At 36.9% G+C, this 14,410-nt stretch overlaps 1 protein-coding gene across 4 annotated transcripts in view; it reads left to right on the top strand.

Moving 5' to 3' along the window:
* The window catches only part of MORC1 (MORC family CW-type zinc finger 1), a 167,047-nt gene that overhangs the window by 27,931 nt on the left and 124,706 nt on the right, over nucleotides 1-14,410 (top strand). The gene's annotated exons all lie outside the window — the stretch shown is intronic.

Below are 14,410 nucleotides of genomic sequence, written 5' to 3'. Positions count from 1 at the left end.
TATATATAATATATAATACACACACACACACACACACACACACACACACACACACACATGAGGGAAGGAGGGGCCGATAGAGAGGGAAGACAGAGGATCCAGAGCAGACTGTGTGATGACAGCAGAGAGCCCAATGTGGAGCTCAAATTCACGAATTGTGAGATTGTGACCTGAGCCAAAGTTGGAGGCTTACCCGACTGAGCTACCCAGGTGCCTTGGGTGTCTTTCCTTCCTTCCTTCCTTCCTTCCTTCCTTCCTTCCTTCCTTCCTTTTTTCTTTCTTTCTTTCTTTCTTTCTTTCTTTCTTTCTTTCTTTCTTTCTTTCTTTCTCCTTCCTTCCTTCCTTCCTTCCTTCCTTCCTTCCTTCCTTCCTTCCTTCCTTCCTTCCTTTCTTTTTTCTTTCTTTCTTTCTTTCTTTCTTTCTTTCTTTCTTTCTTTCTTTCTTTCTTTCTCCTTCCTTCCTTCCTTCCTTCCTTCCTTCCTTCCTTTCTTTTTTCTTTCTTTCTTTTTTCTTTCTTTCTTTCTTTCTTTCTTTCTTTCTTTCTTTCTTTCTTTCTTTCTTTCTTTCTTTCTCCTTCCTTCCTTCCTTCCTTCTTTCCTTCCTTCCTTCCTTCTTTTTAATGTTTATTTATTTTTGAGAGAGAGAGACAGAGAATGAGCAGGGGAGACACAGAGAGAGGAGACACAGAATCTATAACAGGCTCTGGGCTCTGAGCTGTCAGCAGAGAGCCTGATGTGAGGCTCGAATTCGTGAATTGTGAGATTGTGAGCTGAGCCAAAGTTGGAGGCTTACCCAACTGAGCCACCCAGGCTGCCCAAAAGTGAAATGATATTTTAAAAAATTGTAAAGAAAATAATTTGTATATCATAATTTTTATTCAATTCTAGTGTTTTTAAGTATAATTTCTCATTTTTCTTTTTCATTTATGATTTGCTTCTCAACTTACGTTATTATGTAGTCTGGGTAAGTCTCATAATAATTTCTTGATAAGTGGTTTTACGATAGTCCATTAAATTGATTCATCATAATTTACATAGCAATTTCTGTATTTTTGGATAGTAACATTGGTCCCAGTGTTTCACATTATTTATGGATAATATTGAGGTAAACATTTTCATGCAGATGGATTTTTTTTTTATTCTTTTGAATTGTTTTTTTAAGACAAACTCCCAGGAATGGAACTACTGAGTCAAAGTGTCTGAACTTTCATATAGTTCTTGTGAGTATTTGATATCAGGGTTTTTTTTAAATTTTTTGATGTTTATTTTTGAGAGACAGAGACAGAGTGCAGTTGGAGGAGGGGCAGAGAGAGAGGAAAACACAGAATCTCAAACAGGCTCCAGGTTCTGAGCTGTCAGCACAGAGTCCGACAGGAGGCTCGAACTCGGGAACGCCAAGATCATGACCTAGGCAGAAATCGGACACTTAATCGACTGAGCCAGCCAGGCGCCCTATTTGATATTCGTCTTAAACTTTGCAATCAATACCCTTTATTGGCTTTGCACTGAGGCTCTACAGAAGTATATCCGACCTTTAGCAGGGCCCTGTTTTAAGATGACAGTAATCTCATGAAAATTTCATTAGGAGTGATATTCAAGCACATGGGCAGTGGCATGTGCTTTGGCAACATGAGTCTAAAGACAGCCTGTTTTTACTTACATTAAAAGAGAATATGTAGACAGAAAAGTCATCTCAGAATTTCAGAATCAGATGAGGCAGAAGTTTGCATTTAATGTGTGATATATTAAATCAGAATTTGAATCTGTGAATGTGACATGTGGGGAGTGCCAGGGAATCACAGAGTTCCATACATAACGATATACAGAAAGTAGGTTATATCTGCAGGGAAAGAATCTGCCATGTTAAACTTAGGCAAAGTGCCCTAAAAGGGTAGAAGACAACATGAAAAATAGCTTTGTAAGAAATCAAAAGGAAGTTAAGAGTTTGCAACAAAGAGGCAGGGGAAGGGCTGAGAATACTGAATATTAATGAAAAGAGTAGTGAAGTAATAACAGAAAACAAGATGTTTCTTTAGGGCCAGCCTAGACAATGTTTGTTTGTTAATTCATGTTTTATGTTGTAATTTTGGGAACTCTGGACCAAGTCCTGCATCTCAAACTCTTGCAGATTTTTCCCCACTAAGTTTTTTTTTTCTTCCCCCTTTGAGGTAGTCAAAATAAAATCAAGTCAATTTGTTCTCTCCTTCCGACTGGTGGCTGTTAGTAACCTTTAGCCACAATCACACAGATGATTAAAATCAGAGTGATTTCCAGAGGTCCTCTATTAAATGTTTATTTATTTATTAAAAACATTTTTTTTTACATTTTTATTTATTTTCGAGAGACAGGGAGAGACAGAGCACAAGTGGGGGAGGGTCAGAGATAGAAGGAGACACAGAATCCGAGCCAGGCTCCAGGCTCCGAGCTGTCAGCATAGAGCCCAACGTGGGGCTTGAATTCACGAACTGTGAGATCATGACCTGAGCCAAAGTCGGACGCCTAAACGACTGAGCCGCCCAGGTGCCCCTATTTATTTTGAGAGAGAGAGAGAGAGAGAGAGAGAGAGAGAGAGAGAGAGAGCAAGCTTGTGCAAGCAGGGGAGGAGCAGAGAGACAGGGAGAGAGAGAATCCCAAGCAGGCTCCACGCCGTCAGCACAGACCAACACAGGGCTTGATCTTACGAACTGTGAGTTCATGACCCGAGCCAAAATCAGGAGTTGAACACTCAACTCACTGAGCCACCCAGGTGCCAGAGAACCTCTATTGACTGAATGCAGTAGGACTGACCAAATGGAAGAAGACAGGTGGTAGATGGCTCTTAGATGTCAGTGCCTGTAATGCCTCACAGGTGGTTACTGTAAACTGGAATGTGCAAGATCCATAGGGTTGGGATTCTCCTTCGGCATTCCTTATCCAGAGAGTCTATCTTTGGCAGGTGTGGAATTACTCTCTAATCTAGATGTTTTAAATTTCATTCATAGAACATAGAATTCTTTATGTGGACACCAGTATGGAATTACAATTTCAGAACTGAGGTTTTGAAATTTCGTATAAGATATGCCACCAAGAAATCCTGGATCCGGGTGTTAATTTTCTTTACTCTCTCCCCTGTCTCATTCTTCCACCTGGTGGTCCAGCACCTGGTCCAGGAACAGTAATCTTTGGGGCAGAGGTTGGGGTGAGCCTCCAGTGGTACATAAATATGAGTTTCTTGAAAATCTCTCAAAAGTGCATAGATACGTAAATCAGTGTAACAGTGCTTTCTCATTCTCTACCCCTGCCCTTCCAATCTCTCTTCTACTATAGAAATAACTCTGCAACTTGGGCTTATTGAAGTGTGTCATCTAGATTTTTCAGTACTTGTCAGTTTATATTGAAGTCATGCTTTTTTCTTCTTAGCTTTTTCTTTTGAAATAATTTAGACTTTCCAACAGGGTTGCAAAGATATTACAAAGAATTGTAGTATACCTTTCCCTCCGATTCCCTAGATGTTGATAATCTACCATACTTTATCATTCATCCTGCCCCTCTTCTTTTTACATGCAGTAGGGACCCATGCATTCCTTTTAAGGGTAATAATCTATCACTATTAGTATTAACGTTGTGGCTAAAGTTGTCCTAGATTTGGCTAGTGGGAGCCTATTCAGGCTGACTCTTATGTTCTTTTGATGTATCACCATCAGTGTTGAATATTTTTGTACTTTTTGGCATCATAAAATATTCTAGGCTCATAATATACTTCTGCTGCTGTAGTAATGGGACAATAAGCCATTTTTCCAAGGAATCTTTTTTTCTTTTATTGGATACTCCTATACCTCACTTTTAAGCAACTTTTAAAAAAGTGACTGTAAAGTAATAAATAACTGTACATTGGTATAAAACAATATTTGCATGATATTATAGATTGGTATACATCATACTTGGATCGACGTCACTTTTTCACTATTTTAACTAATGCTAATCTTTATACTTCTATTTTTGGGCACTTGCATGAGTATTTCTTTAGTATTGATTCTCAGAGATAATATTGCCAGATTAAGTGGTAGTAATTTTAAATTTAAATAGAGAGTGGTAAATTGCTGTGCAAAAAGCTTAAACTATCTATGCACCCGGCCAATGATCTGAATTTTGTCAATGGCCCCATTTTCATCAAGATTTGATATAAACTAACTTTTAAAATTTTGCCAGTTAGATTAAATATTTCTCTGAACTTTGTTTTCTCCTGATTATTGACAGTATGGGGTATATTTTAATGTTTTTTGGATGCTTACTTTGCTTCCATGATTTGCTTGTATCTTTTGTTTATATTTGTATATTTCTATTATGTAGTTTTAATGGTTTTTAGGAACTTTTATTTAGTTATTATTACTTTGGATGTTAAATATGAGGAAAATCTTTTCTTCAATCTGGCACTTGTCTTTTTTTTAATTAAAATTTGTATTTAGGTAATTGTAGACTCATAAGCAGTTATAAGAAATAATATAGAGAAAGCCTGTGTGCCCTTAACTCAACTTCCCCTATGCTGGCATTTTGCTAAACTGTAGAACAATATCACAACCAGGATGCTGACACTGATGTAATCCATCTGGTGCAAATCTCCAGTGTATCAGTACAAGGTTCCTTCCAATTGCCTTTTATAACCACACACAACTCCTTCTCTCTCCCCACTTGACTTTTAACGTTGTTAGTACTGTCCTTTGTCGTAGAGAAATTTTTGATATTTTGGGGTCAAATCTGTCAGTATTTTTCTTTATGAGTTTCTTTTGCATTTCTAACCTCAGATAGGTTTTCCTTAACCAAATATATCTTCTTATCATTTTAAAAGTACTTATGGTTTATTTCTATAGCTTTTGAATCTATCTGGAATTTGTTTTTGCACATGATGTGAAGTGTGTGTGCAGAGGGGAGGATGGATTAATACTTTCTAATGTATGTAGCATTTTTAAAATCATTCAGCCTTTCCTACTTACTTGAAATGCATCATGAATATAAACTAAATTCTCATCATTTGTGGATCTCTTTCTAGATGACCTATTTCTTTTCATATATTTTTTCTGTTCTTGCTTCATTAGAACTTTTTAATTGGTATAGCCTTTATAATGTGTTTTGATATTTGATAGGGCAAGTACTCTTTCACTGTCCTTTTTGAAAGTGTTATGATTGTTCTTGCACATGTTCTCCTCCATATGAATTTCAAAGTCAGCTTTTCAAGTTTTATTATAAAAAATTCTCTTGGGACTTTGATTAGTAGTCTATTGAATTTATAGCTTGACGGAGGGAGAACTGACATATTTATGTTTTGGTTCTTATTTCAGTCTTCTTTTACACAGTTGAGTGTAATTTTACATCATCATATATGCCACAGTAGTTAAGAATTTTGGTGGTTAGATTGTATGATTGTAGTTATATTTTTAAGTTTTTGAGGAACCACCATGCTGTTTTCCAGAGTGGCTGCACCAGTTTGCATTCCCACCAGCAGTGGAAAGTGTTCCCCCTTTTCCACATCCTTCCCAATATTTGTTGTTTCCTGAGTCGTTCATTTTAGCCATTCTGACAGGTGTGAGGTGGTATCTCATTGTGGTTTTGATTTGTATTTCCGTGATGATGCGCGATGTTGAACATCTTTTTGTGTGTCTGTTAGCCATCTGAATTACTTCTTTGGAAAAATGTCTGTTCATGTTTTCTGGCCATTTCTTCACTGGATTATTTGTTTTTTGGGTGTTGAGTTTGATAAATTCCTTATAGTATGATTTTGCTTATTAACCCTTTATCTGATCTGTCATTTTCAAATATCTTCCTCCATTCCGTTGGTCGCCTTTTAGTTTTGTTGATTGTTTCTTTCACTGTGCGGAAGCTTTTTATCTTGATGAGGTCCCAATAGTTCATTTTTTTTTGTCTTAATGGAATTCTTTTATCTTTGATCATTAAGTGTGATATTTGTTCTAGTTATTTTTCCTTTTCATCAGTGCCTTTTGTCAAGCTTAGTAAGTCATTTTATTTCTAGTTTATTGAGTGATTTTTATTTATTTTTCACATTAGAAAATTGCTGTTAAGTTTCAGTCAATGGTTTTTTGACATCTGTTGAGATGAGTTAGTTTGTTTTTCTCTTCTAATCTGTTAAAGTAGTATACTATGAAAGTTTGTGATATTCAACTATCATTCTTCCATTCCTACAATAAACCCAGCTAGTTTATGATGTCTGTGGTCTTATCACTGTGTGTTTTTATTACTACTTTTATTACTTTTGAATTGTGCTATAACTGTTAATCTATTCAGATTTTTAAGTTCTTGGATCAAATTTGTCATTTATAATGTCTTATAAAAACATTCATTTTATTTAGATTTTCGGATTTGTTGATAAGGAATTTTACATAAAATATTCCTATAAAACTTCTGTTTCCCCCAACCTTGTGGTTGTGTCCACTTTTACTACTTTTGTTGCATGGTATGTCATCTCTTTTTCTTGGCCAGAGAGGCTTAGTTGTTTCACCTGTCTTTAAAAATAAAATAATTTCAGGTTCTTATTTATTTTGTATTTCTCTATTTTCTCCTACTTTCTGTAACGTTGTTTTATTTTACTTGTCCTGCTTCCTTGAGGTGTATCTTTTATTTGTTTACTTTCAATCTCGTTTTCTAATCTAAACAACTAAGGCTTTTATGCATCCTCCCAGCACCACCCCTGTATCGTGGCTCTATTCTACAGGTTTCAGAAGTAGAACTCTCATTATTGCTTATTTCTAAATAGTTTACAGATTCCATTTTGATTTCCTCTTTAGCTCAGGAATTGCTTTCAAAAAGTATTTTAAAAATCTACAAGTACCTAAATTTTTTTTTTTGTGTGTGTGTGTGGGGGGGTGAAATATCCTTTTATTACTGTTGTAATTTTATTATACAGTGATCGGAGAACATAGTTTGCATCATATCGGCTCTTTGAAATTTGTTGAGATTTCTTGTGGCCTAATAATGTTTTAAACATTGGAAAAATTGTGACTCTCTGAAAAAGATTTTGTAACATCAAGCTTTTAATTAAATTATTTAAATCTTCCATTCTACCTCGCCCCCTCCCCGCCCCCCAGCTTGATCCCCCAATTTCTGAGAGCAGTATGAATCTTACAGTGCCTATGGTTTTGTCTATGTTTCTTGTATTTCTTCTCATTTTTGCTATATATGTTTCTGAGTCATCAGATTTATGGCATACACACATTTTGTTTAAGCAAACCTTTATTAATGTAAAATATCCCTCTGTGTTCCGGTGATACTTTCTAATAACTTTGTTTCTGTTTTTGTCTAACATTAACCTATGTTTGCTTTATTTTGGTTAACTTTTCTTACCACATAGTTTTTCACTGCTTTATTCTCAGCAGTGTTACTTAATTTTCAATTTGTCTCTTATAAATGGCATGTAACTAGATTTGTTAGCATTCACTCTGAGTGCTTCTATCTTTTAATAGGAAATTTATCTAGTTTACACTTATTAGGACATCTGCTATAGCTGGACTTACTCTGCCTTCTCATTTTATGTTTTATATTTACTTCTTTGGTTGTCATTTGTTTGTGGTTAGGTTTGTTTGTTTAATTTGTTGCCATTTGCTTGTGCTTGGGTTTAATTTCGTTCTGCCTTATTTTTTTTCTCCCCCTTTGTGAGATTGGTTGAGTTGTTATTTTTTTGTCAAGAAGGAAGATTCATGTTTTCCCATTCAGATAGTCTGAAAATTATTTGTTCCATGCTATTCTTTCAGAGTGGACTGCCTTTATATTTTAAATAAATATATCAAACTTTGTTTTCTTATCAAAGTGTAGAGTTAAAAGTGTTATCTATCTTAACTCACAAGTAAGTCAAGGCTTTGGTATGCTTTATTTCTCTTCATTACCAGTTCCACCTTTTTCTGATTATTTTATTTGGATTTATTTATAAAATTTTATAATGTCATACCCTGCATAAGTAATCATTTAGACTAAATTATAGGATTTATTATTTCTCTTTGCTTACCACACCATCTTCCATCCTGAATCTTAATTTACTCATTAGTTCATTTGCTGGATTATTATTGCTCAAGTAATTGCTCAGATAATTATTTCAAAGTCCATTGGATGTAAACTTTTGGAAGCTTTGTATCCTTAAAAGTATCTTTATTTTTCTTTTCTTCCTCAATGTTTGTCTAAATGAATAAAGAAACATTGATTCAAAAGTAGTTTCCCTCAGAAATTATCGCTTATTCGATGTCTTGAATCCATGTTGTTTATGAGAAGCCTAATGCAGATGTGATTACTGAATTTTTATAAATTGCTCATTTTCCACCTTGAATAGCTTTTAGGAATTCTTGTAACTTTAAATAAAATTCCACAATGTGTCTAGCTATGGGTTTTGACTTTTTAAAATTCTTCATACTCAGGACTCTTGTACTGAGAATTCTTCGATGACATTTCTAACTTGCTTATTGTTGGTTCTGCCTTCAAGTAGATTCAGACCCAACCATTTATTACCTCCTCTACTGCTGTGATCCTGGTCAAAGCCATCATTGTGTTTCGCCATAGTTATTATGGAGGGTTTCCCACCAAGCCACAGGTCTCTCTCGGTTCAGTAAAAACTGTGCCACCCTCGCTGTTCTGTAGCAGCCAGAGCAGTCTTTTAAAAACTCTCTGTGTAAAATTTCCCAATGACTTCCCATTACACTCAGAGGAAAAGCGAAGGTCTTTATAATGTTCTGCAGCATCCTGCGTGATAAAGTCCTCTGTTACTCTCTAACCTCCTTTCCTCTCCCATCTTCTCTAGGTACACAGGCCTCCTTACTGTTCTTCCTTGGGCTTCCTTAGATTCATTTTACATTCCCTCATTCAGTAGATATTTATTGAGTGTCAGGACCTGTTTTAGAAGCTGGGTATATATCAAGGGAAAAAACTACAAATATCTTTGCCCCAAATGGCTTGAATTCTGTTGAGAGAGCTTTCATTCTAGTGATAAGTTATCTATGGTCTCTGAAATTTAGTCTTGTCATGTATAAAATGGTGCTACATGGAACATGATCTGCTTAATATGAATGCTGTAGAAATAGAATAGTCACAGTACCTAGCACACAGAGGTTCTGAGTACATCTTAGTTCCCTCCATTCTGCTTTTCTCTACAATACTTCTTTCTAGCACCTACTATTGTAATGCCGTGGAAACTAACCTAGGGTCTGATAGATAGCTAGCACCGAATTGAATGCCAATGTCTAGGTAATTTTCTCAGAATACATAGATACTTTTATTGGAAGGTACCAGCACTCTTCTTAGTGGGTTCCACTGTCCTCCATCCTTGAAGATCGTTGCAGATCTTTATTAGGGAAAGAGGGAGTTTTAGTTTTAGGAAATTTTGTAAAGTGCTTTTGTTGAAATCTCTTTCGGGTTCCAAATTGTGAAGACTTGGTTACTCCTGTAACTCATGTAAGCATTGTACCTGTTCTGTTATTGCATGTGATTTCCCTGGGCCATGTTGCTTTTGTGACTTGTCTTCTTAGCATTATAAATATGTTACATATTCAACTTTAAGAGAACTTGCAAGAAAGGACAGATTCTAGTTTAAAAAAAAAAGCATGTTGTAGAATTGGCTGTCATCATAGTGTCCTGTCATACCCCTGGAATCAATCATGGCTTAGGATCTCAGGCAGTTAGGAGAACCCATATGACAAAACAGCTCTGAGAGTGATGATATAATATGGAATAATGGAGTTGAAATTTTGTGCTAAGTAATATTTTGAAATTAGATGCCACGTTGCCAGTGTCTTCCTAAATTGACAGTCATTGGGCAGCATTTCATAATGTCTATAGTTTATGTCTTAACTGAGCTGGCTGGGAACACATCAAAAGTTACAGCTTCACATTGTAATGTATTGCTTGCCATACTGTGGTTATGACAGAAACATTTTCATTACATTGCATCACTTATAACTTTTATTTTAAATTACCTCTTTCAGTTGACATTTCTCTTAGGTATAATCTACCCTAAGATTAAATTTGGCTAGCCCCTTCATAGTTCAGAATTTAAGCTAGTTAAAAATCTTTATGCACTTCTTTGTATTCAAGATAATATAGACCTTGTTAATTTCAACTTTAGGAACTCCTCAGAGATTTTAGCAATAAATTTAGAAAACAGTTTTTGTTATAATATGCAGTATTTTCATGAATAAAAATATGGCACTTCTGAGATATTCCAAAAGGGATCTAATTTAGTCTAGAGTCATTTTTCTCAACTGTGGACCTTACAAGGGCAGTTCAGTGGGAGTCTGTTGGTGCATAGCCGATGTGAATAAATGTAGAGGGTGTCCTGTGAGAGAGTGTTCTGCTCTTCTCTTTCAAGCAACCTTTCTTACATACTACCCTGTCCATTAGGTCTACCATGCAGAGGTTCTCAAAACTTGCAGGGTTAAAGAAATCACCTGGGTGGCTTTAAAAAATTTATATTCTGAGACTCCAGCCACAGAGAATCTGTATTGGTAGATTAGGAGATATGATGCTGACCATGGGACCCCTATTTCTGGCCTTTCTCCTGTCCTTAACAGTTTGGTGACTACACCAATCCACCCATGATATGTCGTGTACAGAACAACACTTAAAGCAGAACATAGCTGTCATGTGCCACTGTGTGTGTGTGTGTGTGTGTGTGTGTGTGTGTGTGTGTGTGTATTGGGGAGCATTCTCTCTTTCTTTCTCTAGTTTATTATAGCCAGTTAAATAGAAATGAGAGAGAAAGAGAGATACAAAGATAGAGATATGGGCACTTCTGCCAGAGTTTCAGATGGAAAAGAAAGACATTTAGGAGTACACAAGAGAAGAGCACTTCTTGGAAAAAATATGTGAAGTAGTTCCCGATGGGGGGAGAATAACACTGTTTTTTTTCTTAGATCTTTTGAAGATAACTTTATTACTTAGTATTTTGGATTTCAGTTTCCCAATGGCCTTATTTATAAAGATTGAGAGCATCGTCATTGAAGATAATCAGTCATTAAAGAGTCTTTCTTGTAAAGGGAACCCCGTTGTTCATTCTACATTAAGCCAACAAAGTCCTGAATAATTATTATTTATTCAGCAAATATTAATGGGTGAGGGTGCTACCTTCATTGAGTTTGTAGCCTGATGGGGATGCAGATAAAGACAGAGATGCTACTAAGTGGGAAGTGCTGTGATGGGGAGGCACAGAAGAAGGAGGGGAGCCCCAGAAGTACATGATTCACCCAATCTTGGGGAGTGAGGGAAAGCTTCAAGAGGCCGTGAGATCTCAAGTTGCATCCTGAAGGGGGAAAAGGAGCTAACCAAAAATTGCCAAGGAATTGAATGTGCTAAGGCACAGGGATAAGAAAGCATGACCCATATCTAGAGAACCAATAGCGTTCCTAAATGCCTAGACTAAAGCTGGCAAGAGATGGGGCTGGAGAGTTTAGTGGTCATCAGATCATGAAGGACCTCACACTGCATATAAAGTTCACAAGTTATACTGAGTAGCCCATTTCATATGTAGATTTTATATTTAGCCTTCTTCATCTTCTTTCTATCACAGACATCACAATAGCATAAGAAGTATTGTCATTCTGTTTGTTACAAATAAATAGGAACTTTCCAAAGTGGCATGTGTGTAGAAAAGGGTTAACATAGAAGTCTTCGTCCTTAGAAAGTCTAGCTGTCAAGGTTGGATCTTGGGAACTTGGCTGGTAAAGTTCTGGGAACTTGGCTGGTAAAGGCCCCTACACTGATAGAAAACTTTTCCTAACAATTAAGGTTGGTTTACTATATCTAGCCTATGCCAATAATATGGTTATGCTGGAATTTTGATACATGCTGGCAGAGGGTGCTTATGTGACCACCCCCCATAAAACCCTTCAGTGCTGTCTTTGATGGCTTCCTTAGGCAGAAACATCACACATGTGTTGCTGCATTTTCATAGGTGGGGGAAGAATGCCCTCTGTTTGACCCTGAGAGGGAGAAAACACAAGAAATCTGCAGTTGGATCCCCCCATCCCCATTATGATCTTCTCTATACCCTTACTGCATCGCTGTGATAAAACTTGGCCATAAGTGCAATTCTGTGCTAAGTCCCATGAGCCCTTCTAGTGAATTTCCTAACAGAAAGGAGGTCTTAAGCATCACCAACACACCTGCTATGACTATTTACTTATAGATATTGATTGGATGAGTACAAAAAGTGAGTTATAAAATGCTGGAATTGCTAGTTTCCTTATTTTGTTTTTGTGTGCGTGTGTGTGTGTGTGCATATATATGTATGTGTGTGTGTGTGTGTGTGTGTATATTAGACCTATATATACCCATATATATTGTATATCTATATTTTTTAGAAATTCCTTTTTTTTTACCGTTTCTTTATTTTTGAGTGAGACAGAGACAGAGTGTAAGTGGGGGAGGGGCAGAGAGAAAAGGAGACAGAATCTGGAGCAGGCTCCAGGCTCTGAGCAGGCTGTCAGCACAGAGCCCAATGCGGGGCTTGAACTCACAAACTGCAAGATCATGACCTGAGCCGAAGTTGGACGCTCAACCAACTGAGCCACCTGGGTGCCCCTGTATGTATATATATATATATATATATATATATATATACATATATATATATATATACATATATATATATATATATATTTTTTTTTTTTTAAACCAAATTTGTCTAACCCAGTTTGATCTTTCATCATTATTTCTCAAATTATCAAACTTGGCTTTAAATTACTTCTGACTTTTACTTTCAAACGACAGAGATGTGTTAGCTTTTAGGAGAGTCAAAGAAAGCTACTGGCTTTAAGGGCAATTTTTATTTTATTTTTTTATTAAAAAATATTTTTTTAATGTTTATTTTTTGAGGGAGAGAGACAGAGCATGAATGGGGGAGGGGCAGAGACAGAGAGGGAGACGCAGAATCCAAAACAGGCTCCAGGCTCCAGGCTCTGCGCTGTCAGCACAGAGCCCGATGCGGGGCTCGAACTCAGGAACGGTGAGATCATGATCTGAGCCAAAGTCGGACACTCAACCAACTGAGCCGCCCAGGTGCCCCAAGGGCAATTTTTAATCAACAGATCCAGAAAGGATTTGAGTAAATGGCAGAAGTCCTTGGAAGACTTATAGTTTCTCCAGGTGACTTTTTTTTCCTTTTTCTTTTAACAGGTGAGGATTTACTTGATTGTGCAGCATCTGATTATTGTGCTGCACCATAATGCAGACAGCCTCCCTGGTCGTATTAAAGATGCATTAGTATTTATGGAGTAATAGCCATGGACTAGGTACTTTTTATATAATTTATATTGGGAAATTTTACTCAAGTCTTACTTGAAAAGAATTTCCTTTTAAACAAAAGAAATCCTAAAAGAACTTATAACCAACCAGAAAATCCTTGGCTTTCTTTCAGGCTTCATGTTCATTTTGGTAAATTCCTTGGAGCTCTCTCCTTTCTTACTAACTGGCAGTGGTCTGTGACTCTGTTGAGCACTTCCCCTCAGACAGGATTTATGTTTCCTTTCCATCATCTTTGTCTCCCTCTAGGCATGATGGGCATAGGGCTCCCTGCTTTCTACTTGACCTAGTAGCCTTTTCAGGGACCCAGTAGGTAAAGAATGCTGCTTCCTAAGCATAGCTGGGTTTGTTTTTGATCTTTATTTCTTGTCTAATTGGAGAAGATTTACAGTTCGTAAATGGACCTTAATATAGAAGGTCCCTGGAGTTAGGATACAGCAACAGAGTGATTTCCCAGCAGCGTGCAGTTTTACAAGGTTAGCTTTCTTCGTAAGCCTGTTTACATTGTGTCTGCTCCCATTTTACTGCCTTTCCGTCCTTTATTTTTCTTTCTCCTCTCTCCCTTACCCCATCAGACTTCTCCCCTCAGCTGGCCATAAATACTTAATGCTTACTGCATTTGCAGAATGAAGTTTTATATTTCTTGTTTATAATTTTCAATGCAAATGAAGCATTTTTATTGTTTTTCTCCACTTATATTAACTTCATGGAAACCTAGATTCTTCTTGTTACATTTGAGCAGGGGGATTGTTTTGTTTGTTTGACTTGGTTTTGTCCTTCCGATCCAACAGCTTTAATGGGAAGTGTATTTTCTTTTTTTTTTTTTTTTTTTAAATTTTTTTTTTCAACGTTTATTTATTTTTGGGACAGAGAGGCACAGAGCATGAACGGGGGAGGGGCAGAGAGAGAGGGAGACACAGAATCAGAAACAGGCTCCAGGCTCCGAGCCATCAGCCCAGAGCCTGACGTGGGGCTCGAACTCACGGACCGCGAGATCGTGACCTAGCTGAAGTCGGACGCTTAACCGACTGCGCCACCCAGGCGCCCCGGAAAGTGTATTTTCTATTGCTGATGTAAGTCTACTTAGAATCAGTTGCCAACAAAAAACTGGTTCTAATCGAAGGATAGGTTATTTATGTAGCCCT

The sequence above is a fragment of the Felis catus genome, chromosome C2 (assembly GCF_018350175.1).
Source record: "Felis catus isolate Fca126 chromosome C2, F.catus_Fca126_mat1.0, whole genome shotgun sequence".
Lineage (NCBI taxonomy): Eukaryota > Metazoa > Chordata > Mammalia > Carnivora > Felidae > Felis > Felis catus.
This window is presented reverse-complemented; position numbering and strand designations above follow the sequence as displayed.